At 49.2% G+C, this 22,197-nt stretch overlaps 1 protein-coding gene across 1 annotated transcript in view; it reads left to right on the top strand.

Annotated features, from left to right (window-relative positions):
• The window catches only part of LOC147096558 (uncharacterized), a 194,006-nt gene extending 185,690 nt beyond the window's left edge, over nt 1-8,316 (top strand). The window contains exon 4 of the transcript XR_015074937.1: nt 5,909-8,316. The gene's annotated coding sequence lies outside the window, so the exon portion shown is untranslated. The remainder of the gene's footprint in view (nt 1-5,908) is intronic.
• The last annotated feature ends 13,881 nt before the right edge of the window (nt 8,317-22,197 follow it).

Genomic DNA, 22,197 nt, shown 5'->3' with positions numbered 1-22,197 from the left:
TGCCCTGCGGATCAGACAATCAGCCAGAGCTAGTCCCGCCCCTCGGGCTCCCCAATTGGTTGGAGGACCCGCCGCTGGCTCGCTCCTCCAGCCACGCCCACTGGGTGCCACTACTCCCACCCCTCGGGCTCCCCGATTGGTTGGAGGACCCGCCACCGGCTCGCTCCTCCAGCCCCGCCCACTGGGTGCCGCTAGTCCCGCCCCTCGGGCTCCCCAATTGGTTAGAGGACCCGCTGCCGGCTCGCTCCTCCAGCCCTGCCCCGCTCGCTCCCGATTGGTCGGAAGCTCCCGTCAATCAGGCCCTGGGCTCGGGTCACGTGTCCCTCACCAACTTTACAGAGAAAGCCCCGCGCGGTCGCCGGGCGGAGCTGCAGGTCAGCGGGAGCGGGGTCGGGAGATTAATAAACTGTGGGTAGGCCACGCCGCAGAGTTTATAAAGTTGGAGAATGGTCTCGGGCCCGAATGAGATCCAGTGGCCGAATGTGTTCTGCCGGATGGCAGTGGTGAGGCTCTTTCTTGGTGACAGGCCCAGGTTAGGCGCCGCCATCTTGGTGGAGGAAAGACAGACCGGTTCCACCTGCAGCACGGCACATGTGCGGCCATCTTGGTACAGGAACAGAGAGTGGGTGGGGCTTCAGGGTCCCAATGACCATGAGAGACAATCATTGACACATTGATTTTATTCTCACTTTGCACACAGCGGGTGGCGAACTGAAGGTTTCAGGGTCCCAGTGACCAGGAGAGACTATCATTGACTTTATTCTCACTCTGCACACAGCGGGTGGAGAACTGAAGGTTTCAGGGTCCCAGTGACCAGGAGAGACTATCATTGACTCTTTGATTTTATTCTCACTCTGCACACAGTGGGTAGAGAACTGAAGGTTTCAGGGTCCCAGTGACCAGGAGAGACTATCATTGACTTTATTCTCACTCTGCACACAGCGGGTGGAGAACTGAAGGTTTCAGGGTCCCAGTGACCAGGAGAGACTATCATTGACTTTATTCTCACTCTGCACACAGCGGGTGGAGAACTGAAGGTTTCAGGGTCCCAGTGACCAGGAGAGACTATCATTGACTTTATTCTCACTCTGCACACAACGGGTGGAGAACTGAAGGTTTCAGGGTCCCAGTGACCAGGAGATTTTATTCTCACTCTGCACACAGCGGGTGGAGAACTGAAGGTTTCAGGGTCCCAGTGACCAGGAGAGACAATCATTGACTCATTGATTTTATTCTCACTCTGCACACAGCCAGAGCAGAGGGAGGGAGAAAACTGGGAGTGGAGGAAAGAAATGTTGGAGATGGTGCGATGGGTTTGGATTTCAGCACAGGGAGGAGGGAGAGGGTGTGGGACGGGGATTTACATCTTTGGGGTTAAAATGTGTTATTTTGGTCATATTTCTAGATTTGCTATTTTCTGCCCACAGGGCAATCACAGTGCACTGACCAACACCTCAGCTTAGAACATAAGAAGAACATAAGAAATAGGAGCAGGAGTAGGCCAATCGGCCACTCGAGCCTGCTCCGCCATTCAATAAGATCATGGCTGATCTGATCCTAACCACCAATCTACTATCACAGAACCATCTCCTGAATCTAACAGAATTAGACACACGAAATAGGAGCAGGATCAGGCTACACGGCCCCTGGGCCTGCTCCGCTACCCACAGGGTCATGACCGATCCGAACCTAGACTCATGTCCAAATTCCTGCCCGCTCCCCGTAACCCTTAATTCCCTTTACTTCTAGGAAACTGTCTATTTCTGTTTTAAATTGATGTAATGATGTAGCTTCTACAGCTTTTTGGAGCAGCATATTCCATGGACCTACCACCCTCTGAGTGAAGTAGTTCCTCCTCATCTCAGTTTTGAAAGAGCAGCCCCTTATTCTAAGACTATGCCCCCTAGTTCTAGTTTCACCCATCATCGGGAACATCCTCCCCGCATCCACCCGATCCAACCCCTTCACAATCTTATATGTTTCAATAAGATCGCCTCTCATTCTTCTGAACTCCAATGAGTAGAGTCCCAATCTACTCAACCTCTCCTCATATGTCCATCCCCTCATCCCCGGGATTAACTGAGTGAACCTTCTTTGTACTGACTCGAGAGCAAGTATGTATTTTCTTAAGTATGGACACCAAAACTGTATGCAGTATCCCAGGTGCAGTCTCACCAATACCTTGTACAACTGAAGCAATACCTCCCTATTTTTATATTCTATCCCCCTAGCAATGAAAGCCAACATTCCATTGGCCTTCTTAATCACTTGCTGCACCTGCATACTAACCTTTTGAGTTTTGTGCACCAGGACCCCCAGATCCCTTTGTGCTTCAGTACTTTCCAGTTTCTTGCCATAAAGATAATAACTTGCTCTTCGATTTTTCCTGCCAAAGTGCATAACCTCACACTTTCCAGTATTGTATTCCATCTGCCAAATCTCTGCCCACTTACTTAGCCTGTCGATGTCCCCTTGCAGGTTTTTTATGTCCTCCTCATTCACTACTTTCCCTCCCATCTTAGTATCATCTGCAAACTTTGATATGTTACACTCGGTCCCCTCCTCCAAATCATTAATATAGATTGTAAAGAGTTGGGGACACAGCACTGACCCCTGCAGAACACCACTAGTTACTGATTGCCAGTCTGAGAATGAACCATTTACCCCAACTCTCTGCCTTCTGTTAGATAGCCAATCCTCTATCCATGCCAGAATATTACCCCAATCCCATGATTTTTTATCTTAAGCAATAATCTTTTGTGTGGCACCTTGTCAAATGCCTTTTGGAAGTCTAAATACACTATGTCCACTGGTTCCCCTTTATCCACCCTATATGTTACTTCCTCAAAGAACTCCAGCAAATTTGTCAAACATGACTTCCCCTTCATAAAACCATGCTGACTTTGTCCTATTAAATGATGATTAACCAAATGTCCTGTTACTGTCTCCTTAATAATGGACTCCAAAATTTTACCTACCACAGATGTTAGGCTAACCGGTCTATAGTTTCCAGCCTTCTGTCTACTGCTCTTTTTAAATAAGGGTGTTACATTAGCAGTTTTCCAGTCTGCCGGGACCTTTGCTGAGTCCAGGGAGTTTTGGAAAATTATTACTAATGCATCCACAATCCCTACCGCCACTTCCCTCAAGACCCTAGGATGTAAGCCATCAGGTCCAGGTGATTTATCCGCCTCGAGTCCCATTATTTTACCGAGTACCACTTCCTTAGTGATTTTGATCATGTTGAGCTCCTCCCCCCCTATAGCCCCCTGTTTGTCCAGTGTTGGGATATTCTTAGTGTCTTCTACTGTAAAGACTGATACAAATTATTCATTCAGTGATTTTGCCATCTCCATATTTCCCACCATTAATTTCCCGGTCTCATCCTCTAAGGGGCCAACATTTACTTTAGCCACCCTTTTTCTTTTTATATAACTATAAAAACTCTTACTATCTGTTTTTATATTTTTTGCTAATTTACTTTCATAATCTATCTGCCCTTTCTTTCATAATCAGAATAGGGCAGGTGGAACCGAGCCAGAGGCAGCTCTGGGACTTCATCTTCTGAGCATTGGGTTGGGGAACAAGAATTCCATTGTTTATTGGGCCCTGGGCGAGCACTGCCCTCCCTCCCACAATTTTAATATTTTGATGCATCTGTCTATTTATTTACTAGGAATGTTTTAATTGCTTTCATAGCAAAATGCATTTATTATTAAACCTTCACAGAAGGCAACTGTGGTAACAATTGCATAAAACTCAGAGAGTTGTGGGGATCTGGAACGCTCGACCTGAAAAGGTCATGAGCTGATTCCATCAATGAGTTTAAAAGGGAGTTGGACGGGTACTTGAGGATGAGGATCTTACAGGGTTACGGACAACAAGCAGGGATGTGGGACTGAGCACGAGTGCTCTTTCTAAGAGCCAGCACAGGCACGATGGGCCGAATGGCCTCCTTCGTGCTGTACTTTTCCATGATTCTATGAAAACTAACAGAACCAAACAAAGAAATGATCTTCCTTGGTTATTGATCATTTCACTAAATTTCAACAGAGTTCTCTATACACCAACAACAACTTACAAATCAAATCAAATCAAATCAACTTTTATTGTCATTGTTAGTGCACATGTGCAGTACAACGAAATGTAGGCTTGTGGCTCCCGAGAGTGTACATTTAGATTAAGACATTTAAACATTCAACATACATTTGGCTTGTAATACATTAACATAAACATAACCATAATAAAGTGCATTGGCGGATGTGCAGGCTTTAGAGTTTATTTGTGGAGTTCAGTAGGATGACAGCCCTTGGGAAGAAGCTGTTCCTAAATCTGGTCGTACGGGTGCGAATGCATCTGTAGCGTCTCCCAGATGGCAGGAGGGCAAACAGACTGTGGCTGGGGTGGGTAGGGTCTTTGATGATGGACCGTGACCTCCGTAGACAGCGTTTCTGGTATATCTGCTCTATGGTCGGTAGCCGGGTGCCGGTAATGCGTTGGGCAGTTTTGACTACCCGCTGCAGAGCTTTCCAGTCATAGTAGCTACAGCTGCCATACCATACTGTGATACAGTTCGTCAGGATGCTCTCTATTGTGCAGCGGTAAAAGTTAGAGAGGATCAGGGGTGACAGGTTACATCCCTTCAGCCTCCTTAGGAAATATAGGCGCTGCTGGGCCTTCTTCACCAGAGAGGAGGTATTGAGGGATCAGGAGAGGTCTTCCGTGATGTGGACTCCGAGGAACTTAAAGCTGTCCACCCTTTCCACCACAGCCCCATTGATGTGGATGGGGGTGTGACTTCCGCCTTTAGACTTCCTGAAGTCCACAATGATTTCTTTGGTTTTCTTGATGTTAAGGGCCAAGTTGTTATTGGCGCACCACTTCCCGAGATGCTGGACCTCCTCCCTGTAGGCTGACTCATCGTTGTTGGTGATCTTGCCTACTACCGTGGTATCATCCGCAAACTTGATGATGGTGTTGGAACCATGAACAGCCACACAGTCGTGGGTGAAGAGGGAGTATAGGAGGGGGCTCAGCACACATCCTTGTGGGGCCCCCGTGTTCATGGTCAGGGGGGGGGGAGGTGTGGTTACCTAATTTGACAGACTGGGGTCTGTTTGTTAGGAAGTCCAGGGTCCAGTTGCAGAGGGAAGTGTTCAGGCCAAGAGTTTGGAGTTTGGTGGCCAGCTTGTTGGGGACGATAGTGTTGAATGCTGAGCTGTAGTCTATGAACAGCATTCTGATGTAGGTCTCCTTATATAGAGCTTTAAAAACATCTCAAGGCACTTTACAGTAGGGTAATAAGACAACAATCAACACACACATTTTGTTTGTGATCCAGTGCACAGACACAAAGTTCCTTCACAACTGCAACAATTTTATTGCGGTTGCTGTGAGGACTGTGCTCACTCTGCTCATACACCTGGTCTCCAAAGGAGGCAAAACAGGACTAATGCTGCCGAGCTCAGCTCTTTTTGATCAGAAAATATCAACTGTTTCGCCTCGCCAGGAAATGCACAAAAGAGGCAGCAGTGCTCATTGGCTGCCCAGGAAAGTCCTATTTAGATTAAACTCCTTCACCCAGAGGGTGCTGAGAATGTGGAACTTGCTGCCACAGGGAGTAGTTGAGGCGAAGAGCATGGATGTATTTAAGGGGAAGCTGGATAAACACATGGGAGAAAGGAATAGAAGGAGATGCTGATAGGGTGAGATGAAGAGAGATGGGAGGAGGCTCGTGTGGAGCATAAACACCACATGGACCAGTTGGGCCGAATGGCCTGTTTCTGTGCTGTACAATCTGTGTAATTCTATGTAAGAAGAGAGAGAATGTTCCATAGAAACTAGAATTATCTGTTCTGAATTTTAATCCTGAACTTACAGTGATGTCTTTTGTAAACTGCTTTTACAGGGAATATCATCAGCCTTTGAATGTGGAAGGAGAAATGTTTGCCTGTTCTGTCTGTGGGAAAAGATTTCAAAGATCGGTGTGACTGGAAAAGCACCGAGACACACACACCCGAGTGAGAGTGTTCCAGTGCACTGACTGTGGAAAGAGCTTTAACCAGTTACACAGTCTGAAAAAACATCTCACCGTTCACAGCGGGGAGAAACCGTACACGTGTTGTGTGTGTGGATAAGGCTTCAACCGATTGTCCAACCTGGAGAGGCACAAGGACACCCACACCACGGAGAAACTGTGGGAATGTGGGGACTGTGGGAAGGGATTTAGCTCCCTGTCCCGGCTGGAAACTCATCGATGCAGTCACACCGGGGAGAGGCCGTTCACCTGCTCCGAGTGTGGGAAGGGATTTAGTCAGTCATCCCACCTTCTGACACACCAGCGACTTCACACTGAGGAGAGACCATTCAGTTGCTCTCACTGTGGGAAGAGGTTCAGGCAGTCATCTCATCTCATTGAGCACCAGTGCATTCACACAGTAAAAGTAAGCTGATCATTTGGTAACAAGATTCAGACATAATTAAGCTGATCATTTAGTAACAAGATTCAGACATAATTGAGCTGATCATTTGGTAACAAGATTCAGACTGAACCTCCTGACAGAATATATGATTAACTAACCTTGTCTGGAGATATTTCTGTCCTGCTGACCTTTTGATTGTCCTTGTGCCAAACTCTTAATTTGTTGAACGCTTAATTTGTTTTAAAACGATACAATACCATTACATGTGATTTATGGAACACTTGCTTGTTTGAATGTATAAATATGCTGCATCAACAGATGTTCTCTGGAGTTGTGAGTCTAGCCATTGACTGGGCTCTCACTCCCCTTGTGCAAGTAAAATAAAGCTTTGCTTATCTGACGGTGCTTACGTGTTTCAGAGTCTTACTTGGAGTTGAGATTTAGACAGTACTTCTTGGAGGTTCCACCGAGATCGCTTGTTGTACCGATGAGTAAACGGACGAAGACACGGTATCTTTCTGGGAACGAATCCTAACTGGCCAGTTATAAGTGGCATTAGCCACCAAAGGGATTCCCTCTCAGTCTGAAAACTAGTGTGTTCTGTTTGCTATCGGCTACAGCACTGCGATCAGTTGAGACTAATTTTCCAGGGTTGAGTTGTCATTTTTGTAATTATTTCCTCTTTCAGTTTATCAGAAAAGGAGATGATTTCGGAAACTGAGCCCTGAAATAGACCGTCCAGATAAGACACAGTAAAGTCGGGTGATCCCGGACTAAGGAAGGTACCAAGGATAAAAGGAAAAGCGCTAGAAGTTTGATACTGCAGTGGGGGTGGGTCCCCCGGAGATTAAGTTGAGACTACAGTAGGGGGTGGGTCCCCCGGAGATTAAGAAGCCAGAGAGAGAGTCTTGCGGCAGAAGGCAGGAGACCTTCAGAGATTTCATTAAAGTATAAGGACTTAGTTCTGCAGTGGCGAATAACACAGACTGAGAATTGTCTATTGTTCAGTATACAGTATAAGATTTTAATGAGTTACTTAATTTGTTTACCTGTGTGGTCTGTCACGTTAGTTATTATTAGTCTTATTATTGTTAGTACGTGTTTCTTTTCATCTCTTACAGCAACTTGGTTGCAAAATCGCGAAGGGGAAACGGGTTATTGTGATCCAGAGAAATTACGCCTAATTGAGACTAACCAACAGGAAAGTCCCAATTAAGTAAAAAAAAAAATGGGTGCCAAATCTAGTAAAATCAGAGAGAAAGGCACCCCTGCTTGTTATATTTTTCAAAACTACGGTCAAGTTTCAATCAATGACCTGCCAAGGTGGTCCAGATGGACCTGAAATGGGAAATACCCATTTCCACCAGATGGCACCTTTAACAAAGGCAGAATTACCTGTCTAGAGGAATGCCTCATAAAAAGGGACCCAACTAAAAAAGGGAAAAAAAAGAAGTAAATTGGTCAGCCTTCTCAGGTTGGAAAAAGGAAGCAGAGAGGTGACGTGAACGAAGTATAGAAGTTAGTAAACATAATAAAGAGGGATGAGATTAATCAGGAACAGAATAAACAACAAAAAGTTAAACAAATGGAATGGAGGAGGAAATTCAACGTGTTTTCATTGTGGACAAGTAGGCCATTGGAAATCCAATTGCCCACAATTACCCCTTGTCGTAAACCACTGTCGTTCACTGTGTTCACTATTGTTGTTGTTGTTGTTGTCGTTCACTCTTGTTTCACTGTTATACCTGACTATGCCTCAGCTGACTCCGCCCTTGGCTGCCTGGTATAAGGACGGCTGCACGGCAGCTCTCTGCCATTCGGTCGTCCACTAGAGGCATAGTCCTGATCTGTTTGTAGTTGCATTCAGTAGTTAATAAAAGCCTGTTGTTCTGAACTCTACTCAGCCTTTTATTAGAATCGATAGCGCATCAATTTTATTAACTACTGACAAAAAAAATAAAAAAAATAACGATGCTGCAGATACTTAAGATCAAGTGCCTGGAACCCGACCCGCAAGAACCGGACTCGCCTGCTAAGTTCTCACACTGGTTGAACTGTTTTGAGTCTTTTCTGGCTGCATCCGGCGAGACCGTCGCCACCGACGCCGACAAGCTCAGGGTGCTGAATTCGAAAGTAAACCACCGAGCTTTTGCCCTTATCCGGGACGCTACGAGCTACCAGGGGGCTATCGACATTTTAAAGGAACAATATGCACGCCCGGTCAACTATGTTTACGCAAGACATCTCCTGGGGTCCCGCAAACAACAGCCCGGGGAACCCCCAGAAGCATACATACAGGCGCTGAAGGAACTCGGCCGAGCCTGCGAATGCAAGCAAGTATCAGCCACGGAACATACGGAGGAGCTCATCCGGGACGCCCTCGTTGCGGGCCTCAGGTCCACTCACACATGGCAGCGACTGCTGGAAAGTAGCGAGCTCGACCTGAAGAAGGCGATTTCACTCACCCTTTCGTTGGACGTAGCCCATCGGAACATGGAGGCCTACTCCCCGGACCGCGTGGCCGCCTCGTGGATGTCACGGCCGCCGCCATCTTGGGACGTGGCGGCGCCCCGGGCCCCGGCCCCAACTGCTGCAGCGATGTCCCGCCCGAGCCAGAAATGTTATTTCTGTGGCCAGACCAAACACCCCAGGGCGCGCTGCCCGGCGAAAAACGCTGTCTGCTCTGCCTGCGGTAAGAAGGGACACTACGCTGGCGTCTGCAGAAGTCAGAAGACCCCTACCTTCAGCAGCGCCGCTTGCGATTCGTGGGAGCGGCCATCTTGCCTTCCTCCAGCCTCGTGGGGATCGGGATCGTCATGGGCGCTGCCATTTTGTCCTTCTTCTCCGACGCCGCCATTTTGTCCGCCATTTTGCCAACGGGCCCCCGACTCACCCACCGCCTCACCAGGGTTTTACAGCGACGCTCCCGACTCCACAGCGGCCTCCATTACGCTGGATCAATCCAGACCCCATCAGCTAGCCAGGTCCACGATGGACATCCAGGTAAATGGCTGCGCCACAACTTGCCTTTTTGATTCCGGGAGCACGGAGAGCTTCATACACCCTGATACGGTGCAGCATTATTCCCTCTCGGTCCTGCCAGCGCGCTATCGGATCTCCATGGCCTCAAAATCTCACTCAGCAGACGTCGGCGGCTACTGCGTAGTGACGCTTTCGGTGAGGGGCTCCGTTTATAAAAATGTAAAGCTCTTCGTCCTGCCACATCTCTGCGCTGCCGTTCTGCTGGGGTTGGACTTTCATTGTCACTTTAAGAGTGTCACCTTGACATACGGTGGACCTTTTCCCCCACTCACTGTCTGCAACCAGCAGTTTTTAAATTGCCCACCGCGCCCCACCTGTAGTCCCTCCACCCTCAAAATCACCCCCCCCCCGTTCGCTAACCTCACCCACGACTGCAAGCCTATCGCCACAAAGAGCAGGCGATACAGCACCGGGGACAGATCCTTTATAAGATCTGAGGTGACGCGGCTCCTGAAGGAGGGGATTATTGAGGGTAGTACCAGCCCCTGGCGAGCTCAGGTGGTAGTCGTTAAGACCGGCAACAAGCAGCGCCTGGTCATCGACTACAGCCAGACAATCAACAAGTACACCCAGTTGGACGCATACGCTCTCCCCCGCATAGCCGACGTGGCTAATAAGATAGCGCAATATCACGTTTTCTCGACCATTGACCTCAAGGCAGCATACCACCAAATCCCTATCCGCCCTGAGGACTGCCAGTACACAGCTTTCGAGGCAAACGGCCGTCTTTTTCACTTCCTCAGGGTTCCTTTCGGCGTCACCAACGGTGTCTCCGTCTTCCAGAGGGAGATGGACCGGATGGTCGACGAGAATGCGTTACAGGCCACGTTTCCCGACCTGGACAACGTGACCATCTGCGGCCATGACCTGCAGGACCATGACGCCAACCTTGATAAGTTCCTTTGCACGGCCCAACTCCTAAACCTCACGTACAAGGAAAAGTGCATATTCCACACAACGCGCCTCACTATCCTTGGCTGCGTGGTGGAACACGGAGTCATCGGTCCTGACCCTGACCGGATGCGCCCCCTGATGGAACTTCCCCTGCCCCACTGTCTCAAGGCCCTCAAAAGGTGCCTGGGCTTCTTTTCCTACTACGCCCAGTGGGTCCCTCATTATGCGGACAAAGCCCGTCCACTTATCAAGTCCACTTCCTTTCCCCTGACGGCGGAGGCCCGCTCAGCCTTTCACCGTATAAAAGATGACATTGCCAAGGCCACCATGCACTCGGTGGACGAGTCCATCCCATTCAAGGTGGAGAGCGATGCATCCGACTTTGCCCTGGCCGCTACCCTTAACCAGGCGGGAAGACCCATGGCCTTCTTTTCACGAACCCTCCAGGGCTCCGAACTCAGACACTCCTCTGTGGAAAAGGAGGCCCAGGCCATTGTGGAGGCAGTGCGCCACTGGCGGCACTACCTGGCTGGAAAACGATTTACCCTGCTTACTGACCAGCGTTCAGTCGCTTTCATGTTCAACAATAAGCAGAGGGGCAAAATCAAAAATGACAAGATTTTGAGGTGGAGAATTGAACTTTCCACCTACAATTACGACATCTTGTACCGGCCCGGGAAACTCAACGAACCCGCGAGAGATTTACCTATGGTGCAGTGACATTGATAAACCTCCAGAGGGCGACCGAGAGATTTACCTATAGTGCAGTAACATTGATAAACCTACAGAGGGCGAGCGAGAGATTTACCTATAGTGCAGTAACATTGATAAACCTACAGAGGGCGAGCGAGATATTTACCTATAGTGCAGTGACATTGATAAACCTACAGAGGGCGAGCGAGAGATTTACCTATGGTGCAGTGACATTGATAAACCTCCAGAGGGCGAGCGAGAGATTTACCTATAGTGCAGCAACATTGATAAACCTACAGAGGGCGAGCGAGAGATTTACCTATAGTGCAGTAACATTGATAAACCTACAGAGGGCGAGCGAGAGATTTACCGATAGTGCAGTAACATTGATAAACCTACAGAGGGCGAGCGAGAGATTTACCTATAGTGCAGCAACATTGATAAACCTACAGAGGGCGAGCGAGAGATTTACCGATAGTGCAGTAACATTGATAAACCTACAGAGGGCGAGCGAGAGATTTACCTATAGTGCAGCAACATTGATAAACCCACAGAGGGCGAGCGGGAGATTTGCAAAAGTGTGTATTGGAAGGTGAGCATCTCTTTGGTTCAGCTGACCCACATTTCATTGCATATGTCCAGGTGCTGAGACAGATAAACGGATGCACAACACACACTGCACAGGGGAAAGCTGAGGGAACTCAGGATTAAACAGGGAGCCAGCCACACACAGCATGAGAATGGCAAAGCACATAAATGGAGCTTGGAATAAGAACCATCAAACAAGACTTCTTGAGCAATGGGGGCTGTGGGAGGAAGCAGCAGCCTCAGACAGGGAGGGTGATGTCCCTGTTGTAGGTGAGTGGAGGGAGGCCTCCCCAAGGTCCATCAGTCCTCGGCTGTGTCTGTCTGCCTGCAGTCAGGGGTCTGGGGGAAGGGCAGTGTTGGCCAGAGACAGGAAGGAACCATTTGGGAGGCCATTTGGGACTACCCCACTCCCCTGGAGATAGGCAGACTCAACTTGGACTGACCCACACCTGGGGGGCGGGCTTCAGGTGGAGGAAGCAGCAACCTGATAGGCTGGGGGGCTGTGGAGTGGGTGGAGGGAAGTTTGAGTGACAGGTCGGCACTATAAAAAGGTAGACCCATGTGCGTCTCACTCTTTCTGACTGCGGGGTGGTGTTCTGATATTTGGTGAGTGGCTCTTGGGACTGTAATTTCCACTCAGTGTTCCGGTAATGTAGTATTTTGTGTCTCTTTAGTGTTGAAACTCTTTGAGTGTCCAGGTAATGAATGTTGGTCTGTGTGTCTGTGTGAACTGGGTCCCATTGGCCATTCTGTGTTAGTGTGTGTGAGATTCTCTGGTGTGAACGGTGTGTGAGCGAGTCCTGTCTCAATCTCTCTCTCCCAGCCCCCAGCCCCTCTCTCCCTGCTCCAGGCTCGGTCCAGGTGAAAGGATGGATGGATGGAAGAGAGATCCGCCCGGCTGTTCCGTTGGTGCCATGTGGGACGGTGAGATTCAATCTGTAATCTCTTTCTCTCCCTCTCCCTTTTCACTCCCCTTTGCCTGTTTGCTCGAGGTTGTGTTCCCAGGTGTTGGGAGGAAGATTTCTGAGTTGTGGCTCCAGGTGGACGTGCGGAGATTGGGAGGAAGCGCAGACCAGGTGTGACCGTGAGTATCAATCTCCCTCATCTCGATCTCTCTCAATCTCAATCTCTCTCAATCTCAATCTCATTCTCTCTCAATCTCCCTCATCTCGATCTCTCTCAATCTCAATCTCTCTCAATCTCAATCTCATTCTCTCTCAATCTCTCTCATCTCGATCTCTCTCAATCTCAATCTCTCTCAATCTCAATCTCATTCTCTCTCAATCTCTCTCATCTCGATCTCTCTCAATCTCAATCTCTCTCAATCTCAATCTCATTCTCTCTCAATCTCTCTCATCTCAATCTCTCTCAATCTCTCTCATCTCGATCTCTCTCGATCTCTCTCATCTCGATCTCTCTCATCTCGATCTCTCTCAATCTCTCTCATCTCAATCTCTCTCATCTCGATCTCTCTCAATCTCTCTCATCTCGATCTCTCTCGATCTCTCTCATCTCGATCTCTCTCTCGATCTCTCTCAATCTCTCTCATCTCAATCTCTCTCAATCTCTCTCATCTCGATCTCTCTCATCTCGATCTCTCTCAATCTCTCTCATCTCAATCTCAATCTCTCTCATCTCGATCTCTCTCGATCTCTCTCGATCTCTCTCATCTCGATCTCTCTCATCTCGATCTCTCTCATCTCGATCTCTCTCAATCTCTCTCATCTCGATCTCTCTCAATCTCTCTCATCTCGATCTCTCTCGATCTCTCTCATCTCGATCTCTCTCATCTCGATCTCTCTCATCTCGATCTCTCTCATCTCGATCTCTCTCATCTCGATCTCTCTCAATCTCTCTCATCTCGATCTCTCTCAATCTCAATATCATTCTCTCTCAATCTCTGCCTCTCTTTCTCAATCTCTCATCTCGATCTCTCTCAATCTCTCTCTCTCAATCTCTCTCATCTCGCTCTCTCAATCTCGCTCTCTCTCAATCTCTCAATCTCACTCACTCTCTCAATTTCGCTCTCTCTCAATCTCTCTCATCTCGATCTCTTTCAATGTCAATCTCTCGATCTCTCAATCTCAATCTCTCTCTCAATCTCAATCTCTCTCAATCTCAATCATCTTGATCTCTCTCAATCTCAATCTCTCTCTGTCTCTCTCTCTCAATCTCGATCTCTCTCAATCTCTGTCTCTGTCTCAATCTCTGTTTCTCTTTTCTGTCTCTCTGTTTCTCGTTCTGTTTCTCAATCTCTTTTTCTGTCTTTCGGTCTGTTTCTCTCGGTCTCTGTCTCTCTCAATCTCTCGCTGTTTCTCTGTCTCTCTCTCTCTGTTTCTCGTTCTGTGTCTCCCTCTCACTGTTTCTCTTTTTATTTTCTCCCATTTTCACTCTTTCCTCTCCCTCCTTTCTCTCTCCCTCCTTTCTCTCTCCCTCCTTCTTTCTTTCTCTCTCCCTCCTTCTTTCTTTCTCTCCCTCCTTCTTTCTTTCTCTCCCTCCCCTTCTTTCTTTCTCTCCCTCCCCTTCTTTCTTTCTCTCCCTCCCCTTCTTTCTTTCTCTCCCTCCTTTCTTTCTCTCCCTCCTTTCTTTCTCTCCCTCCTTTCTTTCTCTCCCTTCTTTCTTTCTCTCCCTCCTTCTTTCTCTCCCTCCTTCTTTCTTTCTCTCCCTCCTTCTTTCTTTCTCTCCTTCCTTCTTTCTTTCTCTCCTTCTTTCTTTCTCTCCCTCCTTCTTTCTTTCTCTCCCCCCTGCTTTCTTTCTCTCCCTCCTTCTCTTTCTTTCTCTCCCTCCTTCTCTTTCTTTCTCTCCCTCCTTCTCTTTCTTTCTCTCCCTCCTTCTCTTTCTTTCTCACCCTCCTTCTCTTTCTTTCCCTCCTTCTGCCGAATTCCCCCCCCGCGGCCGAATTTCCCCCCGCGCCGTATTCCCCCCCCTGCCGAATTCCCCCGTGCTGTATTCCCCCCTGCTTAATTTCCCCCCGCTGAACTAGCCCCCCAGCCGAATTCCCCCCCCCGCCAAATCCCCCCCCGCCGAATTTCCTCCCCGCCAAATCCCCCCCCGCCGAATTTCCCCCCCCGCTGAATTACCCCCGGGCCGAATTACCCCCCCCCGCTGAATTCCCCCTGCACTATTCCCCCCCCGCGCTGTGTCCCCCCCCCCGCGCTGTGTCCCCCCCCCCGCGCTGTGTCCCCCCCCCGCTGAATTCCCCCTGCACTATTCCCCCCCCGCGCTGTGTCCCCCCCCCGCGCTGTGTCCTCCCCCTTGGTGAAACTCCACAGCCCCCCCTGTATAAGAGCCCCATATCTCCATCCATGTATAATCGCCCCGCCCTGTCAATCTCCCTCCCCACCGCTGGTGAAACTCCACAGCCCCCCCTGTATAAGACCCCCATATATCTCCATCCCTGTATAATCGCCCCGCCCGCCCTGTCAATCTCCCTCCCCACCGCTGGTGAAACTCCACAGCCCCCCCTGTATAAGACCCCCCATATATCTCCATCCCTGTATAATCCCCCCGCCCGCCCTGTCAATCTCCCTCCCCACCGCTGGTGAAACTCCACAGCCCCCCCTGTATAAGACCCCCATATCTCCATCCCTGTATAATCCTGCCCGCCCTGTCAATCTCCCTCCCCACCGCTGGTGAAACTCCACAGCCCCCCCTGTATAAGGCCCCCATATATCTCCATCCACGTATAATCCCCCCGCCCTGTCAATCTCCCTCCCCACCACTGGTGAAACTCCACAGCCCCCCCTGTATAAGACCCCCATATATCTCCATCCCTGTATAATCCCCCCGTCCTGTCAATCTCCCTCCCCACCACTGGTGAAACTCCACAGCCCCCCCTGTATAAGACCCCCATATATCTCCATCCATGTATAATCCCCCCGCCCGCCCTGTCAATCTCCCTCCCCACCGCTGGTGAAACTCCACAGCCCCCCCTGTATAAGACCCCCATATCTCCATCCATGTATAATCCCCCCGCCCTGTCAATCTCCCTCCCCACCGCTGGTGAAACTCCACAGCCCCCCTGTATAAGACCCCCATATATCTCCATCCATGTATAATCCCCCCGCCCTGTCAATCTCCCTCCCCACCGCTGGTGAAACTCCACAGCCCCCCCTGTATAAGACCCCCATATATCTCCATCCATGTATAATCCCCCCGCCCGCCCTGTCAATCTCCCTCCCCACCGCTGGTGAAACTCCACAGCCCCCCTGTATAAGACCCCCATATCTCCATCCCTGTATAATCCTGCCCGCCCTGTCAATCTCCCTCCCCACCGCTGGTGAAACTCCACAGCCCCCCCTGTATAAGACCCCCATATATCTCCATCCACGTATAATCGCCCCGCCCGCCCTGTCAATCTCCCTCCCCACCGCTGGTGAAACTCCACAGCCCCCCCTGTATAAGACCCCCATATATCTCCATCCACGTATAATCCCCCCGCCCTGTCAATCTCCCTCCCCACCGCTGGTGAAACTCCACAGCCCCCGCTGTATAAGACCCCCATATATCTCCATCCATGTATAATCCCCCCGCCCGCCCTGTCAATCTCCCTCCCCACCGCTGGTGAAACTCCACAGCCCCCGCTGTATAAGACCCCCATATCTCCATCCCTGTATAATCCCCCCGCCCGCCCTGTCAATCTCCCTCCCCACCGCTGGTGAAACTTTATTTTGCCCCGTGTGTGAATCACTCACTTACCTGATGAGGCTCCAAATCACAACTCTCTTTAATTTGCTTTAATTCACGTCCAAACAAACAAACAATGTAAAACACTCCCCCCGCGCCGAGCACAAAATGGCTGACCCCCCGCACCGAGCACAAAATGGCTGCCTCCCCACGCACCAAACACAAAATGGCTTCCCCCCTGCACCGAGCACAAAATGGCTGCCTCCCCCCTGCACCAAGCACAAAATGGCTTCCCCCCTGCACCAAGCACAAAATGGCTGCCTCCCCCCTGCACCGAGCACAAAATGGCCGCCTCCCCCCTGCACCAAGCACAAAATGGCTGCCTCCCCGCGCACCAAGCACAAAATGGCTGCTGCCGCTCACTCAGTCGGTGGCTGTATAATGAGTGTCTGGAACCTAATTGGAGAGAGATTGAGAAGCCTGGGAATACAGGAGGGTGAGAGTGTGAGATGGGGGGGCAGTAGAGATCGGGGGGGGGTGCAGACGTGGAGCAAGAGATGACGGACATTCCCAACCTTCACGGACAGTACCGTCCCGGCTCCGGGTATGTTCCTCACTGCAGGAAGATGTTTCCCCCTCCCCCCAACCCCCATCAGTGTAGTGGGAAACAAAACCTGAGCTGGGTGTCCCTGAACAGAGAAAAGACACACAGCGATTTGGGTGACATAGGAGGCCATTCAGCCCTTCGAGACTGTCCAACCAATGTGAGATTGTGACTGATCTGCACCTCGACTCCACCTACCCACAGGAGCGAGGCAGAGACGTAGAGGGAAAGAAACTGTTTGACTTGGCGTTATACAACAAACCGGGTGATGGTGAATCAGCCTCCCGTTTCACATCTCGCCCTACTGTAACATTGATGGAAATCAACCTCGGGAGAGATGTGACGCAGGATTCTGGTTTATTGTCACTGGGTTCACACTGTGGCACCGGGTCAACATCTGGCCCAGTGAGAGGGACTGAGGAGCAGAAAGCAGAGATACGGAAAGTGAGAAGGACAAAGAGGCAGAACGGAGTGAGAGGGAGCGAGATTGGGAATAAGAGAGAGGGAGGGAGGGAGCCAGCACCAGGGAGAGGAGCGGAGAGCAGAAGGCAGAGAAACTGAGATTCAAAATAGAAAGAGACAGGCAGATGGACAAAGAGAGAGGGAGAGAGTGGCTGGCAGAGAGAGAGAGAGAGAGAGAGAGTTAGGGAGAGAGATACTGAAATAGAGAGTTGGAGATCGAGAAAGACAGAGAGTGCTGCAGAGAAAGAGTTGGAGAGGCAGAGATATCAAGAAAGATGTAGATAGAAAGAAGATTGGAGAGGGAGATGAAGGGATGCAAAGATTAACGTTGCAGTAAGAGATGAAGAACAATGGAGAACGAGAGACTGATGTAGAGATACAGATATAACGAAAGATGTGCCGATACAGAGATGTGACTCGAGAGGGAGGGAGGTGGAGAGTGGAATATACAGCTTACAGTGGGCGATCTGGAGAACTAACTCCAGTGGAAATTCAATCCCCCCGATGTGTCTACGGGGACAGGTGTCTCTGACTGACTGTACAGCCTGGCCTGCGTGTGTCTCTGTCACTGGTCCCAGGCTGTAAGGGACAGACAGAGAGATGGGGAAATAGGGAGAGAGAGAGAGAGGGAATTGTACAAGTTTACAGCACAGAAGGAGGCCATTCGGCCCCTCGTGTCTGTGCCGGACGATTTATAAAGCTATCCAGCCTAATCCCACTCTCCTGCTCTGGGTCCGTCACCTTATCGGTTACGCCACTTCTAGTGCATATATGGCCCCTGGTTATTGACCTCTCTGCTGGGGGAGAGCAGTCCTTCCCATCCACTCTATCTAGGCCCCCTCATCATTTTATACACCTCCATTTAACCTCCCTCAGTCTCTATTCCAAAGAAAACCAACCCAGCCTATCCAGTCTTTCCTCATAGCTAATAAAGGAAAGTATCTAGTCTGCCATCTTCAGTGCCTTTTCTACAGAGGTAACGAGAGAGAGAGGGTGGTGCAGAAAGATGTACAAGTTACATTGGGGGGAGCAAGCGATGGCAATGAATCGCGGGGTGATAAACAGACACATTGGGGGCCAGGCAGGCAGCCTGTGCTGAGGGGGCCTCGGTCACTCTCCTCCCTCTGAAGGAAGCACTTCTCCAGGATTCCACCTCCCAAAAGACTCTCTCTCTGCATTGTCACGTTGTAGCTTCTGGAGAGAGAGAAATGAAAATTGATTAAAAGAAATCACGCAATGAATTAAAAAAACTACATGCACAGCTCTGACCCAGGAAATTGAGTTTTTTTTTGCTGATTTGTCATCATTTACTGGTTTCTAAAAATGTCCCAATCCTCTGGCCTAACACTAATCTTGGCAACATTGCCTGCCTTTTCTTTCAATGTGATCCCATCTTTAACTCCCTTAGTTAGCCACGGATGGTGCATCCTCCTCGTAGAGCCTTTCTTTCTCACTGGAATACACCTTTGCTGAGATTGATGAAATATCTCCTTAAATGTCTGCCACTGCTGAGCTAGCGTCTTACCCTTTCATCTATTTTCCCAGTCCGCTTCAGCCAACTCTCTCCTCGGACCCTTGTAATTGCCTTTATTTCAGTTTAGGACACTAGTTTCAGACCCAAGTTTCTCACCCTCAAAATGAATTTGAAATTCTACCAATCACTCTTTCTTAGGGGATCCTTTACTATGAGATCATTAATTAATCCTGTCTCATTACACATTACCAGATCTAAAATAGCATCTCCCACTTCTGGCATTTAACACTCACCTCCATCTGCGTCCCCCCCTCCCTCTCCCTCTCTCTCTCTCTCTCTCTCCCCCCCATCGCTTGTTCTCTCTCCCCCTCTCTCTGTTCCTATCCAGCTCCCCATCTCTCTCGCTCTTTTTCATTCACTCATCTGCTCTCTCTCTCTGATTCTTTCCCTCTATCTCAGCTTTAATCTTGATTAAAATGTATTCTGAAATGTTTCTCTCTCACCATTTAAAATAACGACAAATCCAATTGCATTTTTTATGTTAAGGGGGAAAAATTCGGTTGCAATGCAAAAAGAGAGAGAGCGAGCGAGAGAAAGCTCGAGAGAAACAACAACAACAATTATATTTGTATAGTGCCTTTAATGTAGTTAAACCTCCCAGGGAGCTGCACAGGAGTGTTATAAAACACAATTTGACATCGAGCCACATAAGAGAAAGATGGCGAGAGAGAGAGAGAGACAAAGGTGGCGAGAGAGAGACAGAGAAAGCTGGCGAGAGAGAGAGACAGAGAAAGCTGGAGAGAGAGAGAGAGAGAGAGACAGAGAAAGCTGCAGAGAGAGAGAGACAGAAAGCTGGAGAGAGACAGAAAGCTGGAGAGAGAGAGACAGAAAGCTGGAGAGAGAGAGAGACAGAGAAAGCTGGAGAGAGACAGAAAGCTGGAGAGAGAGACAGAAAGCTGGAGAGAGAGAGAGACAGAGAAAGCTGGAGAGAGAGACAGAGAAAGCTGGAGAGAGACAGAAAGCTGGAGAGAGAGAAAGCTAGAGAGAGAGACAGAAAGCTGGAGAGAGAGAGACAGAAAGCTAGAGAGAGACAGAGAAAGCTGGAGAGAGAGAGACAGAAAGCTAGAGAGAGAGACAGAGAAAGCTGGAGAGAGAGACAGAAAGCTGGAGAGAGAGACAGAAAGTTGGCGAGAGAGAGACAGAGAAAGCTGGCGAGAGAGACAGAGAAAGCTGGCGAGAGAGAGACAGAGAAAGCTGGCGAGAGAGACAGAGAAAGCTGGCGAGAGAGACAGAGAAAGCTGGCGAGAGAGAGACAGAGAAAGCTGGAGAGACAGAGAAAGCTGGCGAGAGAGACAGAGAAAGCTGGCGAGAGAGAGACAGAGAAAGCTGGCGAGAGAGAGAGACAGAGAAAGCTGGAGAGACAGAGAAAGCTGGAGAGAGAGACTGAGAAAGCTGGCGAGAGAGAGACAGAGAAAGCTGGCGAGAGAGAGACAGAGAAAGCTGGCGAGAGAGAGACAGAGAAAGCTGGAGAGAGAGACAGAGAAAGCTGGAGAGAGAGAGACAGAAAGCTGGCGAGAGAGAGACAGAAAGCTGGAGAGAGAGAGACTGAGAAAGCTGGCGAGAGAGAGACAGAGAAAGCTGGAGAGTGAGACAGCTAAAAAGAGAATATAAACTGGCAGACTACCTCACGACCATCAGAGACACAAAACAGAGACAGACCCTCACCAGGTACAGACTAAGCGACCACCAACTGGAAATTGAAAAAGGCAGATACAAGAAATCCTGGCAGCCTAGAGAGAATAGAATATGCGATCAATGTCTGGCTGGCGAGGTTGAAACAGAAATGCATTTCCTCCTAAAATGCGAAAAATTCAACACATCAAGAAACATATTATTCAACAAGCTAAGCCAAACAACCCCAGATTTCAAGGAATTGGATGATCTGTCAAAATTGAGATTAGTCCTAGGAGAAGGAGACAGACCATACCTTGGGGCCAAATATGTAACAACATGTCACAACCTGAGGACTGTTTAAAATTAAGACTGTTTAAAATTAATATTGAACGTACCAAATGAAGTACAAAGACTGTTTAAAATTAATACTGTTTAAAAGTAATATTGTATGTACCCAACAAATGTCAAATCGATTGACACCTACAGAATGTTGGAAAACTGTACCTTTTTGCTATGTAAGCTTTGGCAATATGGTTCTCTGTAAACTTTCATGCCAATAAAGCATTTTAATTGGAATTGGAATTGGAATTGGACAGAGAAAGCTGGCGAGAGAGAGAGACAGAGAAAGCTGGCGAGAGAGAGAGACAGAGAAAGCTGGCGAGAGAGAGACAGAGAAAGCTGGCGAGAGAGAGAGACAGAGAAAGCTGGCGAGAGAGAGAGAGAGAAAGCTGGTGAGAGAGAGACGGAAAGCTGGAGTGAAATAGACACTAATAAATCCACAATCGGAACCACAGTAACATGAATTAAAATGTCTACCGCACATCTCATTGAAGCCTCAAATTAATAGCACTGCGCAAACCACCAGCATTATTGTGGAATTATAACACAGGTTGACGCTGAGGACTTTGATTTCCTCTTGGGGGGCCTCTTTGTCCCGCACCAGGGGTTAACGTGTTTGTGCCACATTGCAAGGCCAGGGCTGCTTTAAACCTGTTGAAAACTCCAGGCCTACAATCCAACAGGAACAAGTTAACCCCAGGCCCCAGAATCCCAGGCTCCCCGAGAGGAAATGAAAGGCCGGGGTATTAAACAGACACAAACTCACGTGGGCCCATTGGGTGCAGCCTCTGGCGAAGGCCTCGGATTGTCCACTGCGGAGGAAGCTATTGTCCCAGGTATTCCTCGTCCCAAAGCGCTCTCGCTCTCTCTGCATCTTGGTACAGCTTTGCAAATATAATAAATGTCCTTGGGAGAATAGAGAGAGAGAAATGAGATTGATTAATAAACAAAGCAATGATTAAAAAAAGCACAGCAAGAGCCCAGGGCTCCGTCTCTCAGTTACACAGACAATCTCCCAACAACATCCCATTACAAACAATTACATTACATTAGAAACCAGAGGATCTAAAGAGTTAAAGATGGAGACAGAGAATTTGCACACAGCATACACACACACAGCAGATTGAGAGAAATGGCCCTTCTGGAGGAAGGAGTTATTAGGACTGGGACTCCCACCCCCAGGACTGGGACCCTCCCACCCCCAGGACTGGGACCCACCCACCCTCAGGACTGGGACCCTCCCACCCCCAGGTCAGCAGATTGCAGAGTCCACCCCTTGAGCCATTGACATGTTGGCTTTGCTCCCTAGGGGGTCTGTCTATTGACATGCTAATCCATGGATAGCCCAGGCCAGCACTCTGGCAAGGGAAATAACTACA

This window comes from Somniosus microcephalus, unplaced genomic scaffold (genome assembly GCF_052327205.1).
Source record: "Somniosus microcephalus isolate GS21.2 unplaced genomic scaffold, FLI_Smic_1.0 unresolved_chr1, whole genome shotgun sequence".
NCBI lineage: Eukaryota > Metazoa > Chordata > Chondrichthyes > Squaliformes > Somniosidae > Somniosus > Somniosus microcephalus.
The sequence above is the reverse complement of the archived record's forward strand: the minus strand, read 5'-3'. Positions and strand labels throughout refer to the sequence as shown.